The 17500-nt window shown below is 36.5% G+C and overlaps 1 protein-coding gene across 1 annotated transcript in view; it reads left to right on the plus strand.

Annotated features, from left to right (window-relative positions):
- The window catches only part of LOC145682422 (uncharacterized), a 190315-nt gene that overhangs the window by 147597 nt on the left and 25218 nt on the right, over window positions 1-17500 (plus strand). The gene's annotated exons all lie outside the window — the stretch shown is intronic.

A 17500-nucleotide genomic window follows, 5' to 3' on the forward strand; every position in this document is an offset into this window, starting at 1 on the left:
TCATTAATTATGTATTTCTTTGAAAAATCATTTTTTTTTTAAATCCCAGTTAATGTATATTTTCCTTTTCCCAAAGACATTAAGTAAGTAAGTAACTGAGACATTGAGTAATTTGAGAGATTCCTAGCAGAAAATGAAATGACATATTTACAATTAAGTACTAAATGTACGTATTTGTTTATGAAATTGTGTCTAATACTGTACCAGGCTGCCTTCGTATGAACTTTGTCTCCGTGGTATTTTGTTTATAAATGCAGAAATTAATTAATTAGACTCAAATTACACCTTGTATTTCACCAAATACCACAAAGATACATTTATGTGAATTCTCTCTCTCTCTCTCTCTCTCTCTCTTTCTCTGACGTGACCCCTCTTGGCCGAGTGGTTAACGCGTCTGATTTCGGGTTCGATTGCTTAGAGTACAAACTCGTAGCAGTTCGGATCCGACTTTAAACAGATGGTCTCATATAGCCTTGAAGCTGAAAAGGGATGTTAAAGGCCAATCAATCAATCGATCTTTTTTTAAAAAGGAGACCTCATATTGCCTCGACACTTAAAAGAGATGTTAAGGCCAATCAATTAAATAGTCCTTTCTAAACAGAAGGTGTCATATAGTATCGATGCTTAAAAGGGACGTTAAAGGCCAATCGACCTTCATTAAACAGAAGGTCTTTTACAGCCTTGATGCTCAAAGTTACGTTAGTCATATAGTATCGATGCTTAAAATGGACGTTAAAAGCCAATCGACCTTCATTAAATAGAAGGTCTTTTACAGCCTTGATGCTCAAAGTTACGTTAGTCATATAGTATCGATGCTTAAAAGGGACGTTAAAGGCTAATCGACCTTCATTAAACTGAAGGTCTTTTACAGCCTTGATGCTCAAAGTTACGTTAGTCATATAGTATCGATGCTTAAAAGGGACGTTAAAAGGCAATCGATCTTCATTAAACAGAAGGTCTTTTACAGCCTTGATGCTCAAAGTTACGTTAGTCATATAGTATCGATGCTTAAAAGGGACGTTAAAGGCCAATCGACCTTCATTAAACTGAAGGTCTTTTACAGCCTTGATGCTCAAAGTTACGTTAGTCATATAGTATCGATGCTTAAAAGGGACGTTAAAAGCCATCGATCTTCATTAAACAGAAGGTCTTTTATAGCCTTGATGCTCAAAGTTACGTTAAAGGGCAATCAATCAAACGATCTTTTTCAATCAGGTGTAATCTAGCTTGGTGCTTAAAAGGGACGTTAAAGACCAATCAATCAATCGATCTTTTTAATCCGAAAGTCCCATATAACGTTAATGTTTGAAAGTTACGTTAAAAGCCAATCAACCAAACGGTCTTTTTCAATCAGAAAGGCTCATAAGCCTTGGTGCTTAAAAGGGACATTAAGGACTAATCAATCAATCTATCTATCTTTTTAATCAGAAGGTCCCATAAAATCTCAATGCTTAAAAGGGAAGTTAAAGGCCAATCAATCTATCGGTCTTTTTAATCAGAAGGTTCGATATAACCTCGATGCTTAAAAGGGACGTTAAAAGCCAATCAATCAAACGATCTTTTCAATCAGAAGGTCTTACATAGCCTTGATGCTTACAAGGGACGTTAAAGGCCAATCAATCAAACGATCATTTTCAATCAGAAGGTCTTATACAGCCCTGACGCTTAAAAGGGACGTCAAAGGCCAATCAATCTATCGGTCTTTTTAAGCAGAAGATCTCATCTAACCTCAAAACTGAAACGCGGTCTTAAACCCCAATTAATCATCAATCAATCTTTCTGTGGGGTTTAAATTGCAACAGTGGATTAACTATATGTAATTTCATTTCATACTTGAGCAGAAAAGAAATATGAAAGAACAGAAAAAAAGTGTGAACTGTCCAAGTATGCGGCATTTTGTAATGCAAAAAACTACGTGATAGTATATCAACACTTCCCACTAGTTTAATGGCTTGCGCGTACCTTTAGTGTGCAGGATCCCGGGTTCGATTCTCAGTAAGAGAACATGGACATTCGAATACGTTACGGTGGGTCGGCCACAGGCTTTCAGTTCGGTGAAATGTAGTCATATCAGGTTGGGCTACCGTTACTTTTGTCTTGATAGACAAAGAGATCATCGTTGTAGTTCAAGAAACTAGTAAATCTCAGACGTATTACATATTTTTCTAGACGACTAGATCTCCAGATCTGCCATTATGTGTTAATAATTATGAAACGTCATATAAGAATAGGCTTTTTTTATTTCATGTATTTTATTTTGAGAAAATAAATGTAAATGCTTTAATTAATTCTTTTTATTTTTAAATCAGAAATTTTAATCACCTCGACTTAAAGATCATTTTTCCGTATATACCGACCGAGTTAATGAACTATACCGACAAACTGTAAGGAGTGATTACGTACATCAAAATAAGAGAAAAAGTTCATGTGGACCTATGGCGAAAAGTGCATAAATTCAGAGGTAGGGCTGTCCAAAATCGCGAAAAAGCCAAATTTCAAGAGGCCCTATTTCGTATTCGAGAGACTGTGGATGGTGGTCCTTATCGGCGTAAAGGAAGTCAGGCATACGCAATCCAAAAACGTATATTTCATTAATTTCAATGGGTGTACAGAATATTCCACGCAGGATTTAATTCCCAGACATGCCATCAATCGAATTTTGAGATATGCTCTGGCTTTATGGTTGGTCCAAAGTAGGCAAACAATAAACCTTGCTAGCAGTCAACACGGAATCGTTTGGCACAATGTCGGAAGTGTTAAAGATCATCAGCAGCATGGTCTTTCGTACAATGGTAAACACATGCTGTAATGTTTTCTTTCACGCTTATAAGTGAAAAAAAAAATGTGAAATATACCATGACAAAATACATCGTATCACACGTTATTCTGAACGCAAAAGAACATGAAACTCCAGTTTCCTAACACTTCCGACTTCCCTCCGAAGCATTGGATGTCCATTCATGTCAAACCTTACTTCCTGCCTAATTTAGTCCCCTCTTGAAATCAGGGTATATCTGAAAATTATATTGAGGGCATATCTGAGAATCATACCCTGTACACGTATTGAAAATTGATGAAATATCCACTTTTGGATTGTGTATGCGTGGCTTCCTTTACGCTGATAAGGACCACCATCCACAGTTTCTGGAATTCGAAATAGGGCCTGCTAAAATTTGGCTTTTTTTCGCGATTTTGGACAGCCCTAGCTCTGAAACTATGCACTTTTCGCCATAGGTCCATATGAACTTTTCCCCTTATTTTGATGTAAGGAATCACCTCTTACAGTTCGTCGATATAGTTCATTAACATCCTGTATATATATATATATATATATATATATATATATATATATATATATATATATATATATATATATATATATATAGGGTGTTCTAGAAATTGTGCCCACAGACTACAAAGCACTATTCTAGAAGTCAAAATAAAGCAAAAACTATATACAACTGCGAGAGCTATCCAGAAAGTAACAGTTTTGAAATTTAAAAAAAATAAAAAAGTAACAGAATGAACAGACCAAATTGTATTATATACATCTGAAAGGTACACTCTTAAGCTATTTTTCCACATACTCATCATGCAAATTAAGGCACTTAGCATACCGTGGCACAAGTTTTTCAATACCGTCGTAGTAGAAATATGCCGCCTGCGATTTCAGCCACTGGCTTACACCGGCATGCCGTTTAACGTCAGAATCAAAGCGTTGTGTAGCGAGTCATGTCTTCATCGCTGGGAAGAGATGGTAGTTGTTCGGCGCCTAATCCGGGCTATATGGTGGGTGATCGAACATCTATCCAAAACAATCCAAAAGCTCTCGGGTATACTTGACCGTTTTTAAAATCAATGCAGCTTTGCCTCACTCGGCCTTCACTCATTATTCCATGTCTGTACACTTCACACAGTTGGCAATGGATTTCAATTGGTTGTGGTTTTTTGGCCAACAAAAACTTAATCACAGAACGCACTTCAAAAGAGCCGAGATTTTCTATTGCAGCGCACATTGTAACACGTTACAGAAAGCACAGTAAGAGCGTCACAGTTCTCACGTTACCACAGCTGGATGCGTACTGAGTGTGGGCAACGTTCTGACACCAAAATGGCGACCCTAGCCCTGCCCACTGCCGCGAGAGGCCAAAACATCTGGCATTTTCTGAACAGCCCTCGTATATACGTTTCGGGTCCTCGTCTATAGATACGAACTGCACTATGTGGCAACGCCGGAGATAAAGAACCATAGAATAGATCTACCAATCCATCAAATAGCTGCATCGAGTCTTCCAGATAGCAGTTAAATGTCGATACATGTTGACACTAGCACCATTTATTAGTGTAACTATCAATGTAATTGTTCGATAGATTTCTAGAGCAATGCTAATGGTTCTAAGTTAATATGCGACGTTGCCACATAGTGAAATTTTTGATTCCTTTTAGTGGCTGAAGGAGGCCGTAGAGGGTATACCATTATATAATATTTTCGCTTTATTTTGACCTGAAGAATAGCGCTCTGTTGTCCTTGGACACTATTTTTAGAACATCTTATATATATATATACAGGGTGCACCATTTATAATGTCCAACTGTGATAACGGAAAAACCAAAAGAGGAAGAAAAGCAAAACTTTGCACGAAACAACTATAAGAAGGGGGACATCTTTGCACTATTAAACAGAAGCACCCAACAAACAATGTTACCAGCCCAATATAAAGTTACGTTTTTTCAAATGGCATTACGTCAGATTATTACGTATTTCAGATCAACCTGTCAAACGAAAACTTAAAATACCACTTTTATTATTCAGTGTTGCAAACTAAAGATGTTATCACAAATATCCAAAATTTGGAAGCCTCTATTACACATACAGCTCAACGGAGATGAACAGAATAATGCACATCGAAAGTACCTTAGTGTTGGATACCATGGCCATGATATGACTTGTTTCGAATGAATAGGAAGGGAGTTACCAACGCTTGAAAATTTTAATTGCTTTGAAAGGCTTTATTACGAAAAAAAATGCTTAGATAAGTATCACATCTAGTTAATTGTATGATTTGTAATGGAGGCACAAATTATTTTGCAATGTACAGTACTTCGATATCTCAAACTGTTCCAGAGACATGATAACATTGATAAAGTTCGCAACACTGCTGAAATTGGCGTATTTGTGGAAAATTATTGTTGTCTTGTTTTTCTTTTAGTAACTGTAATTACAAGTTCTCACAATTACATGATTTAAGCAGTGATGCAAATTTTATCAATGTTTATAGTATCTCCGAAACGGTTTGAGATATCGAAGTGCTGTAAACGGCATAATAATTTACATATCCATTACAAAACATAAAGGTAACTGGATATGATACTTATCTAAGCATTTTTTCGAAATAAATCCTTTCGAATCGAAATAAAAGATTCAAATTTTCAAATCCGGGTAACTTGGTTCCTATTCCTTAGAAACAAATCATACCATGACCATGGTATCCAACACTAAATTACTTCCGATGTGCATTATCCTGTTCATCTCCGTTGAGCTGTGTGTGTGATAGAGACTTCCAAACTTCGGATCTTTGTGATATTATAACATCCTTAGTTTGCAACACTGAACAAGAAATGTGACATGATCTGAAATATGTGATAATCCGACGTAATGTCATTTGAAAAACGTAACTTTATGTTGGGTTTGCAACAATGTTGGGTATTTCTCTATAATAGTGTAAAGATGTTCTCCTCCTTACAGTTGTTACGAGCAAAATTTCGCTTTTCTCCCTCTTTTGAATATATATAGGGTGTTTCAAAACAACACCAACAACGTTTGGGGGGTGATTCCTGACACCAAGATAAGACGAAAAGTATAGACCAATTAGGGTGCACAAATGCTTCCTTTCGGAGTTAAAGGCTGCCGAAAACATGAAAAAATTAACTTTAACGGTCCATATCTCCAAAACTATGCGACCTATGCTAGTCGGGTCAAGACTTCAACTAGAAAATATGTGCGCTATCCAAAAATACATGTTTCAGAATCCTAAGCTACTCACGCAGCAGTTTTTATAGAGGGAGTTTGGCTAGAGGCATATAATTTGAAGTACTCACCAACTACCTCTATAAAAATTGTTGCGGAAGTACTGCTGGATTCTGAAACATGGATATTTGGATAGGACACATACTAGTTCCTATATAAAGTCTTGACTCGACTACGGAGGGCGCGGTGGCTCAGTGGTAGAGCGTTCACCTCCGGTTATGGGGTCCCTGGTTAGATCCCAGCTCGCACCGTGTGGACTTTGTGGTGGACAAACACCGTGTTCGTGGGTTTTCTCGGGATTCTCGTTTCCTCCCACTTTCTTCATTCCACCATTTCATTCATTTCTCATCATCATCGTCTCCTTTAGCGTAACCGACGTAACCGTGGGAAGTAAAACTGAAAAATTTCATTTCTTGAACCGACTACGGTAGGTCTCATAGTATTGGAGCTATGGATCTTTAAAGTTCTTCTTCTTCTTTTTTTTCATATTTTCGGCAGCCTATAACTCTGAAAGGAAGCATTTGTGCACCTAGGTTGGTCTATACTTTTTGTCTTATGTTGGTGTCAGGGGTCACCTCCCAAACGTTGTCGGTGTTATTTTGAAACACCCTATATATATATATATATAACACTTTAAAAAAACGCTTAGGTATTTAGGTATTTTCCAATATGAAGTACACATTCAAGAGGTAACGCAGGAAGCTAGAGTCCTCTCCCCTGCAATATATAGACTACGAGCAGCGGCGTGCCGTCAAGGGGACTAGGGGACTAAGCTAGTCCCCTGGCATTTTAATTAAAGTATTTTGTGATAAATATATACCAAAGAAAACGAAAACATTGTTTGTATTTCTCTATTTTCGTAAAATAACACTATTTCAATTGTTCTGACACAACTATAGTTAGCGCCCGTGTGCTGGGTGCGACAGCGAAGTGGAGATCGGAAACGCTCGGGTTTTAATCGGCTTTTCTCGGGGAAGGGAACAGGGTCCAGCCAGCTAGTCCTCATATTATGTTGTCTAAGCTCTAAGCACGGGCTTTCTGTCGTAAACGAATTTAATGCTCGTTTGCTTTTTACAGTTAATAGTTTCAACGCTATTAAATTTTCAGTATTAATCTTGACACTTTAAGAAATCTAGTGAAGGGTGAACTTTTCAGATTATCAATATATTTTGCAAATGACTAGAACAATAAAGTATGGAAGGGGACTCGTTTGAGAAATCGAGTCCCTTGCAGCAAAGCGATGGCGCAAGCAGTGATATTACTTCAATTGGTATAGGATACAGTACGGGTGGGGATCGGCCGTTTCAGTCTTGTGTTCTGGACCATTGGATTCCTTAATTTTCAAGAAATGCAACAAATAATAACCAGTGGTAGAACAACTCCAAGCATTTCCATTTAGACAAAAATGAAAGATTATGTACATAATATCAAAACGGATTATTTTGCTTCTTCGAAATAGTTAACTGCATGTAAGACAAGAAACAAACTGTATTGCTGGCCTTGTATTCTGTTCCACATAGAAAAGGACGTGTGGAAGAATGATGGCTTTTGTGACATGAACAATTTTCACAAATCCAAGTTGCGCCAAGAAAAATGTTATTCATACCTGTCCACAATAACTAAATTGAAAACTTTCTGGAAACCAAAATTGATTTTCAATTGAGCAAGCTACGCAGAACTTGATTCATACTGAGAACTAATGAACCGATTGATTTATTCCTCTTGTTTTATGGCTAAACAAGAGCTATCATTTAGAAGTCATAACAAACAAGAAGATTCTGTCAATTAGGGAAATTATATTGAAGTAATTCAGTTACTTTCTAAATGGACTTGCAGGGGCGCCTGAAGAAAATTTTCTAGGGAGGGGCCCATCTCCATGGTTGCTATGTTGCGTCTGGCATTTCTGGTATTTAATGTACGTGGTTTGCTATATTACGTATACATTTTCGTGAGCCAGAGGAAGGTCCGGGCCCCACCCTGCCCTCTAGTTCGGGCGTCCATGCTGACTTGTAATCTTCACAGCATGGAGTGTTTAAAGGAACATCAAACAGAATTCAGAGTTATATTATTAAATGTGTTGGTGAGTAATTCTGGATAAAATTAAGTCAGAAATAAACAATACACTTCTTACAGCAATAATGTTGGACAAAACTACGGACATTGCAAAGATCTCTCAACATTCAATCGGTACGTGAAAGACAGCAATTCATGAAAGATTTATTTGTTTTGCAGATGTTACTAGTGATTGCACTGCGACTGCTCGAAGTGAGCATGCTTTCGAAGTTCTCTCTCATTTTAATTGTAAGCAAAAGCTTGTAGCACTAGGCTATGGACGGAGCTGCCATATTTTCTGGACATTTGAACGGTTCACAATTTTTTTTGAAATGGTGTTTGAGTGCACTCACCATACACTGCTATGCTCACAGACTCAATCTCGTTGTTCCACAGTCTGTTAATCACATCAAGGAATGTAAAATATTTTTTAGAATAAATGTCATTCCAAATTTCTTTTCATATTCATCGAAACGCAGTAAAGCGCTTGCTGAATCAGAAGTAACTAAGCGATTTCCAACGGTTGCCAATATAAGATGGAATTACAATTCCAAAATTGTGAATGCAGTAAATGAAAATCAAATATAACTCTTACGGTGTTCTGAGAACATTGTAGAAGATTCAGATAATTGCGACACCGAAGCTTTCATGACTACAAAAAAGAAAAAAAGAAAAAATGTGTGAGTTATCATTGAAGGATTTCGATTTTGCATTTCTACTAAAAGTTTTCAGTCATTTTTTTCGTGCACGGATATACTATTCAACATTCTTTAAAGTAAAACCTTGGATGTGAAATATTGCATCCAAAAAGTACAAAAGAAGGTATCTCAACTTAGAAATGCAAGAAACGATTTTGAAGACTTATAGAAAAGTAGAATTGGATGACAACGGGAACCTTCTAATAAAAGACTTAAAGTAGATGACTCAACAGATTCAGAAATTAAATACGTGCGTCTCTTCAATGACATTATTGACACTGTGATTTCAAGATCTCAGTGAGTTACAATTTCTTGAGCTATTAGATGTAAAGAATTTTCAGTGCTTGAAATCTCGATTTCCTGATTGCTTGTTTAAATCAATTTACGGATTTTTTTTTTTTTTTTTTTTTTTTTTTTAACAATTTGCAGAGTGAATTAATATAGGTTTACAGACTCTTAGATTTTTCAAATAAAACTCTGACTGAAATTATCCATTTCTTGAAAGAAAGAGGCTTGGTTGAAGAAGCGTTTACAGAAACATATAAATTGTGTTATTTGGTGTCAACAATATACTCAGGACCTCCACTCTACAGCACACATTCTCTTCGAACCTAGTCCCCTGTGAGAAAAGTCACGGCACGCCACTGACTACGAGGAAACGTTGCATCAAGCACTATCTTTGAGTTGACTTTTAACAATATATTATAACAAGAAGTGTAAACAATGATGATAAAATCAAATTTACAGTTTTGCGTCCCACGGTTACACCGTGTAAGCTAAAGAAGACCGTGTTAATGAAAACGAAGGATTTTAAAATAATCGATGAAAGGAAATCTGTTAGGAAACAAGAGAATCCAATAAAACTCACAGACATAATGCTATCCCCCACACAAACTAACATAGCGTAGGATCAAATAGTCTACCCGTAGTCAGAACGCTGTACCACTGAGGCAACATGCCAGATATATAGGCGAAAAGACTTTCTAAAGACGAATATGATAACGATGGTTAAGAAATCAAACCCAGAAAGATCTGAGAATTATAGAACTATTGGTCTCTCATATAGCATACAGCAAAAATTTTGCTCCGTTACTGAACAGACGGTTGTATAGAAGAACAAATGAAAAGTTGAAGAGGAACAGTTTGGATTTAGGAGAGGTAAGGGCACAAGAGATGCAATTGGTTTATTAAAGTGAAAGGTTCACAGAAAAAGGGAAAGATGTGCATGTTGTATTTATTGATTTACAACATTATTGTTGTATTTGGTAACGTTAATTGAGAATTATTGTTCGGAATTCTGAACAAGATTGAGTTGGAATGGAAAGATCGAAGCCTCATAAGAAACTTACGTATGAAGCAACATGTTAGAAAACTTGAGGAAGGGCTGTGAAAAATTTGAAATGAAAATAAAATGTTAGAAAGACAAAACCATGGTGATTGGAACGAAGCAGTCGGTGTGTCAAATATAGAAATAGAAAAGAAGAAAATAGAACAAGTGACTGGGAGCATTATTAGTGATTATATGAAGTGCGAGTGTGAAAAAAAAACAAGAATAGGAATGGTGAACGAAGCCTTTAGGAGGAAGAAAAGTCTGTTTTGTTGGGCTTTGAATAAAGAGTTGAGAAAGACTTCATAAAATACTTCGTATGGAATATTGTCCTATATGGGGCAGGCAGGAACATGGACATTACGTAAAAGTAATGAAATAGACTGGAAGCTTTCGAAATGTGGATATGGAGAATGCAGAGGATTAGTTTTGTCGAGTGGAAAAGGAATGAGAGATTGTTAGAAATGGTGGGGGACAAAAGAACAATTTTAGATATTGTTGAAAACAGGAAGAGAAGTTGGTTGGAACATTGGCTAAGGAGAAACCGTATTATGAGACGTGCTAGAGAGTATGGAGGGGAAGATAATAAACAAGGCTACAATTGACAAACGATATCAAAACAGAAAAATCGTATGTCAAGACGAAGAGGTTAGCAGAAGACGGTGGAGCATGGAAGTTTTTCAGTTGTAGCAAATGAACAAAATGGTGGAATGAAGAAAGTGTGAGGAAACGGAAGAAAAACCCCACACACGGTGTTTATCCACCACAAAGCCCACTTGATGCAAGTTGGGATCGAGCCAGGGACTCAGTCAGAAAAGTGAACATTTTACAACTGAGGCACCGTGGATTCTGACATTACTATAAAAAAAAAAAAAATGCACTTTCGCTAAATTGCTTTATCAGGTCGGAGGGGTAAGAAATAGGCAAAGAGAGAAATATGAAAGAACAGAAAAAGTGAGAAGTGTCCAGGAAGGTACCAATCTACGGATGGAAAGCCACGTGATAGTAATTCAGTTCTTCTCACTGGGTTAGTGCACGGGATCCCGCCTTCGATTCTCGGTGTGGGAGCATTGACATTTGAACACATTATGGTGGTTCGAATTCTACTTTCAATTGTAGGTTCACGTTTCGTATAGCCTCCGTGCTGGAAGGGTTTCTAAAGTCCAATCCGACCAAACAATGTGACAGTATATCAGACTGTAAATATATACAGCGTAATTGAGGAAAATAAAACTATCATGATTGTTAGGTCGATTAATAGTGCAGGAGAGGGAAGGAATAAATGAAGAAAAAAATGTGTAGTAGTTTAAAAAAAAAATAAATAAAAGTAAAAATGGAAACTAATAAAGTAACAGAGAAAACCTAAGTAAATTATAATGCAAAAATACGAAAATATAAGTGAAGAAATGGATATAAGACGAAATGAAAAAATCTTTAAAAAAAAAAAAAAAAAATCCTAAGGGAATTATATCCAGTATTTCGTATACTTTACCGAGTATCGATAATCAAGAACTGTAGAGGTTTAAAACATATTCAGCAATAGGATCTTCACATACTTAAAGTTTCGACTTTAGTGGGAAAAAACTTGAAAATATGAAGAAAAAAAAAATGAAATGAAATCTTTAAGTTTTACGTTCCACAGTTATGCGGCTAGGCAAAAGGAGATGGTGATGACGAGAAATGAATGTAGTAGTGGAATGAAGGAAGTAGGAGGAAACGGGGGAATGCGGAGAAAACCCACGCACACGGTATTTGTGCACCACAAAGCTCATTTGGTGCCAGCTGGGATCGAATCAAGGACCCCATACACCAGAGGAGAACGCTCTACCACTGAGCCACCGAGGCTCTCGACTTTAGTGGAAATCTCTCATTTAAAATAAGATGTGTAATGTATTTTAACTTAATAACCTTTTGTAATATTGGAATAGGGGCCAAGTGAGTCTTGTGATGGACAAATACCGTGTGCGTGATTTTTCGGGGTTTTCCCGTTTCCTTCCACTTTCTTCAATTCATTTCTCATCATCACCGTCTCCATTAGTCTACACGACGTAACTGTGGGACGTAAAACTCAAAGATTTCATTTCATTTACACGCCTATGGCGTGGGAGACCCGGGTTCAATTCCCGGCAGGAGCTCATGTGGTTCGGATTCCACGTTAATCAGTAGGTCCACGTCTCATATAGCCTCGCTGCTGAACGGGACGTTAAATTCAAAGTCAACTCAACTCAACTTATTTCATTTACACACGCATATATATATATATATATATATATATATATATAGTGTTCGAAGTGGAAAAAAGCAGAGGCGGTATTTTTTATTATGATTTTGACTCAATATACCTGTTATTTAAATATTGTCTTGATCACTGAAAAACCAAAGGCGGTATGGCATACCACCGCATACCGTCTCACTTCGACCACACTCTATATATATGCGTGTGTGTGTGTGTGTGTCTGTAAATGAAATGAAATCTTCGAATCTATATATTCAAAAAGTAGGGAAAAATATTTTTTGCCAAATTTCACTTGCTGCATCCCTAACATTTATTACGCTACTGAAAATAGATACACTGGTAAAATTTCAAATTTTTACAACAATTTTTAATGGTTGCGCAAGGTGATTGAAATTTTGAATGCTATTGGTATATGCACATTGCTGTACATATACATAAATATTGTTATACGTTTTGTTACACACATTATTATATACATATTACACAATTGTACATAAAAGCACATGTTGCTGGTTATATTTACATTATTAGAACTTTGTAAAGTTTATTTGTTTACTCTATTTTTACACTATATTGAGTTTACTTAGGTAGGGTATTCTTTGAACACTCTGAATGTTGCTTCCTGTGTTCCGCAACAACTTGAAGTAGGTACTGTTTCTGTTCTTCATCCTTTGCGATAATATCGTTATATTCTTGTATGAGGGCGTTCGCGTTCTGCATGTTCATTAACTATTATCAAGTGTTTAAGTACTTCATAAGTAGCTAAATAGTCAGTGTTGAATTTCCATATCTCCGGATTTTGTGCAAGAAATGACGTTCAAAGAAACTTCATTGTGTTCTTCGTTACGAAATTCTCGATCTTGACATCCTGTAATAAACAAGAGCATCTTGAGGTATTTGCAGGTGTTTTGGAGGCTTAATCATTGCTGCTATCTGTGTTCAAGTTTTTTCACGATTTCTTGCCTTGTTTCTGCGGACAGTTCGTCGTCGAAGAACGCCAACGGAATTATTTCTTCGCGCAAGTACCAGAGATGATGACGAACTTTTTCCTGTTCTTTCAATGAACAACGAGGGCGCTCATTGCTTGGAACTTGCCCATTATAATGACAGCTGACTCAAGACGATTGCGTTCGCGAACTCGTTTGATGGATGAACGACTGAGGGTAGTTTCATCCAGATTGTTATCCAAACCTTTAGTCATTGTTTCCATAACGAAAGTTGCTTCTCTGTTAGGTAATTTCGATCTATCTACCATAGAAGCAAGTTCGGGACTAACCACTTTCTTCCGGGATTTCATCTTTCGTTTTGTGTCTGAAGACTTCTGCAAGGCATGCTGCTGTAGGTTTGTATTCGTCATCAGAATAGGTTTTACTTGATTCCAAATTACCGCCACTGTCACTATCGCTCGAAACCACCAGCGTAACTGCGTTAGTGGCAATGTTTACACTAGTACTTACCTTCATCAATTCATGTTTTCGTTGCTTGTTTTGCCGGTGTGGCTTCCTTTTGAACAAGAATTCTGTCCACTGACACCATACATCCACGTCGTACCTCTTCCCGCTGAGCAATAAGGAACTCCCTGTCTTCCTTAATTTTAATTAGTCTAAAAGCATCCGCATGTGCTATATCAAATAAATTATTCAAACTTACAACAAATCTAGCTTCATTCTCTTTCTGTGTGGTAGATTTTCAGTTCATGCTTTTCTTTAAATTTTCACATTAGTTTTCTCAATTTTTCGAGTTTCACAGTTCCATGCTTTTCCTCACGAATTGGAACATGAGCTCTTTCCCAAAATTGTACAGTTTCTTGTACAACATCTCTAGTACTATCATGTTTTTTTTCCAAAGTTTAGATGATGGAGAAATAACCCAGCAAAACATCACCATTCAAAGGTAGTTTACTTCCGGTCAGAGTTTTCTTATATGTTCTAGTAAATAAGGTCTGTCTTATTTGTAGTGGCTTCTGCCATGACAGTAATTAAGTATATATCATGGACCTCAAGGAAATGGAATGAAGACGTCCTAAAGGAAGCTAATGAAGGACGACAGATCAGGAAAAAGAAGAAACAGCATGCTTGGCCATCTTATTCGGCACTCTGATTGGATCACCGTGCTGATAGAGGGAAAGACAGAAGGAAAACCAGGAAGAGGAAGACCGAGGATAGAATATTTAAGGTGCAGTTACGAAGAAGAAACCTTATCAAAGTATAAAACAGCTTTCCGAAGGAGAGAAAAAGTTCTAAAATCGCCACGTTGCCCACCAACCTATGATTGAGGAGAACAAGAAAGAAGACCTTTATCACAAACTCACTATCATACCACAGTTCAAATCAACACTGAATCACCACACTTCTAGCTTTTGTTCTGGTAAACAAACGAGCTACAATTCGGTATTATCGGCTTACCACTACGAAGTGTTGAAAGACTTGCGGTGATCCTGGATTATAATCGTTAAACAAATTAGATGTGAGCTCTGCCACCGGAATATAAATGAAGTGCGACTCTAACTTATCAATTGAGACGAAACCAAGTTACTTTTGCTGAACTTGTAAAGTAAGTGGAAACAAATTCGTCATTGCAGTGAATCTTGTTTAAAATTTGTAAAGTTTACATTGTTTCTAATAGCATGAGAAGTACAAAATGCAATGGATACATCAAAGGGGATGAAATACCAATATAACTTGATAAGACAGCCTATGTTGATCATTGTTGGAACAACATTTCCTACAGTGGCATAATTGATTTCTAATAAATAATGACATGAACTGGATATAGGAGAACAAATACACAAAAGCAGAGTGTATCGCATTGTCAATAAAGCGACAATAAATCACTATTTTTTTTTTTTAACTTTATGTCGATTGCGCAACCTCTAAATATTGAGCTATTCATTCAAAATTTTGCATGTATTATTTATTTGTAAGGGAGAACCAATTTAGGGGGTGTCACTGTAAACTTTCAAATTTTCGAAATTTTGGACCATCCTAATATATATAAATCTCCCATCTGTACCTATATATTGTACAGAATACAGGATACACAGCTTTAGTTGTCATGACAACAGGAAAAAGATAAAACTCTAAAGGTGTTGTACTTGACAGCATAAAACAGCTCTTAAGTTGTTAAATGTAACCCCGTTTCTTGTTTGGAGATAAAACTTCTTTGTAAATACTAAAGGTTCTTCTTGTATCTACAAAGATCAGCGAAGTAAACATCGTATGAAGTTGGAGTGGCAAGTCTAGGTCTGCCGAATTCGATAACATTCAAATTCTTCTTAAGAGTGACCTTAAGCTTTTTTCGTTTCTAGCAAAACATGCAAGTTATCCCTCACAGAAGCAGACAACCTGCAGTTTTATTTATTTTTATTTTATTTCAAGCTTACAGCGGAAGCTAACATATCTCTGACTTGATACAAGACAGTTCTATCTGGTTGAAGCAGTTAGTGCGCCTTAGAAATTGCACTTGCGTCGTTTGCATCTAGGGAAGTCGCAAAGTGTCGTAAAGACTACACACTCAGTCCATGATTCTCAGCGAGTAATGAACATGAAGGATCTAACTTGTGATTTCCCTGTAGGCAACAAGTGATCCGAGGCATTCGGAAGAACGTTCTTCAACGCAGATATAAACTGATTCACAATTATCATACGCGTTCTTAATAGACTGACAAAATATATGAAAGGCACATGTCGAGTAAATTACATGTTTTAACATTGGAAACCTAGGTTTTAGTTAGTGAACTACAGAAACCATATCTCGTCCATACAAACCAAAGACACCTTTACGACTTTAACTTTGTACTGTACTGGCATTTGTTATATCCAATTCGTGTATCATAAATAACATGAGAACGGGACACCATAACGTTAGAAAAATATTTGTCCAATTGGTAGTTTCATGTGGCAAGTTTACTACATCACAATCCAGTAATAAACACATTATTCTGTGGATGGTTTTCCTTATTGAGACGAATCCCCGTCTGTATTAAAGCTACACACAAGCCATCGTTAAATTCTTGTAAGTGGAAATTGCGATTTTCTCAAAAACAGCTCTAATAATTTTGTTTATATTTCATAAATTCATTTTTCAGTAACAACCCTAATCTGTAGTATAAGTCATTTCTTTGGTTAAAATCGAGAAGGAATAGTTTATTCTTGGTTTTTTTTTTTTTCGGACAATTTTCTCAAAAACGAGTTGAGTTGATTTTGAGTTTAACGCCCTTTCTTTTCAGCAGCGAGGCTATATGAGTTAGGACCTACTAATTGATTAACGTGGAATCTGAACCATATGAGCTCCCGCTGGGAATCGAACCCGGGTCTCCCATGCCAAAGGCGCAGCGACGAAAGAGCTCATTTCTCAAAAACGACTCAAGCGATTTTGTTCATATTTCAGAAAGAAATATTTCGATAATAACCTGACAATATCACATAACTCATTTGCCGTGAGAAATTATGCGAGGGGTAGTTTATTTTTTATATTTTAACGATTTTCTCAAGAACGACACAGGTAATTTTGTTCATATTTCATAAATATATATTTAATTAATAACTTGACAATATAGCACAATTTATTTGTTCTGAAAAGATGTGCAAGGGGTTATTCGTGGGATAAGTTTTTTTTTTTGGGGGGGGGGGCGATTTTCTGAAAAATAACGCAGGCAATTTGTTCATATTTCATAAATAAATATGCAAATATGCCATTAATAACCTGACAATATGGCATGATTAACTTGACCTGAAAAAATATACCAAAGAATAGTTTACTTTTGGGGTGTTTCTTTTTAGACTATTTTCTCAAAAACGACTCAGGCGACTTTGTTCACAGTTCATAAATAAATATTTCTATAATGTTGCATAAGTAACTTCCTTGAGAATATCCCAAGGCGTAGTTTACTTTTAGGGTGTTTTTTTACAGTTTTATGAAATACTACTTCCGCGATTTTGTTATTCTGTATACAAATATTTCATTAATAACCCTAACATATGGTATGAATCTTTTTCTTTTAGTAATATCTTCAATGGGTAGTTTATTTTCGTGGACGAAATCTTTCGAAAACCACGTATAATTTTGTTCCCATGATTCATTAATAACTGCAACATAAAATTATTTTAGTCTAAGAAACTAGGGCGAGAAATTATTTAGTACGGTGACCCGTACCTTTT

The sequence above is a fragment of the Thermobia domestica genome, chromosome 3 (assembly GCF_964235325.1).
Source record: "Thermobia domestica chromosome 3, izTheDome1.hap1.1, whole genome shotgun sequence".
Taxonomy (NCBI): Eukaryota; Metazoa; Arthropoda; class Insecta; order Zygentoma; family Lepismatidae; genus Thermobia; species Thermobia domestica.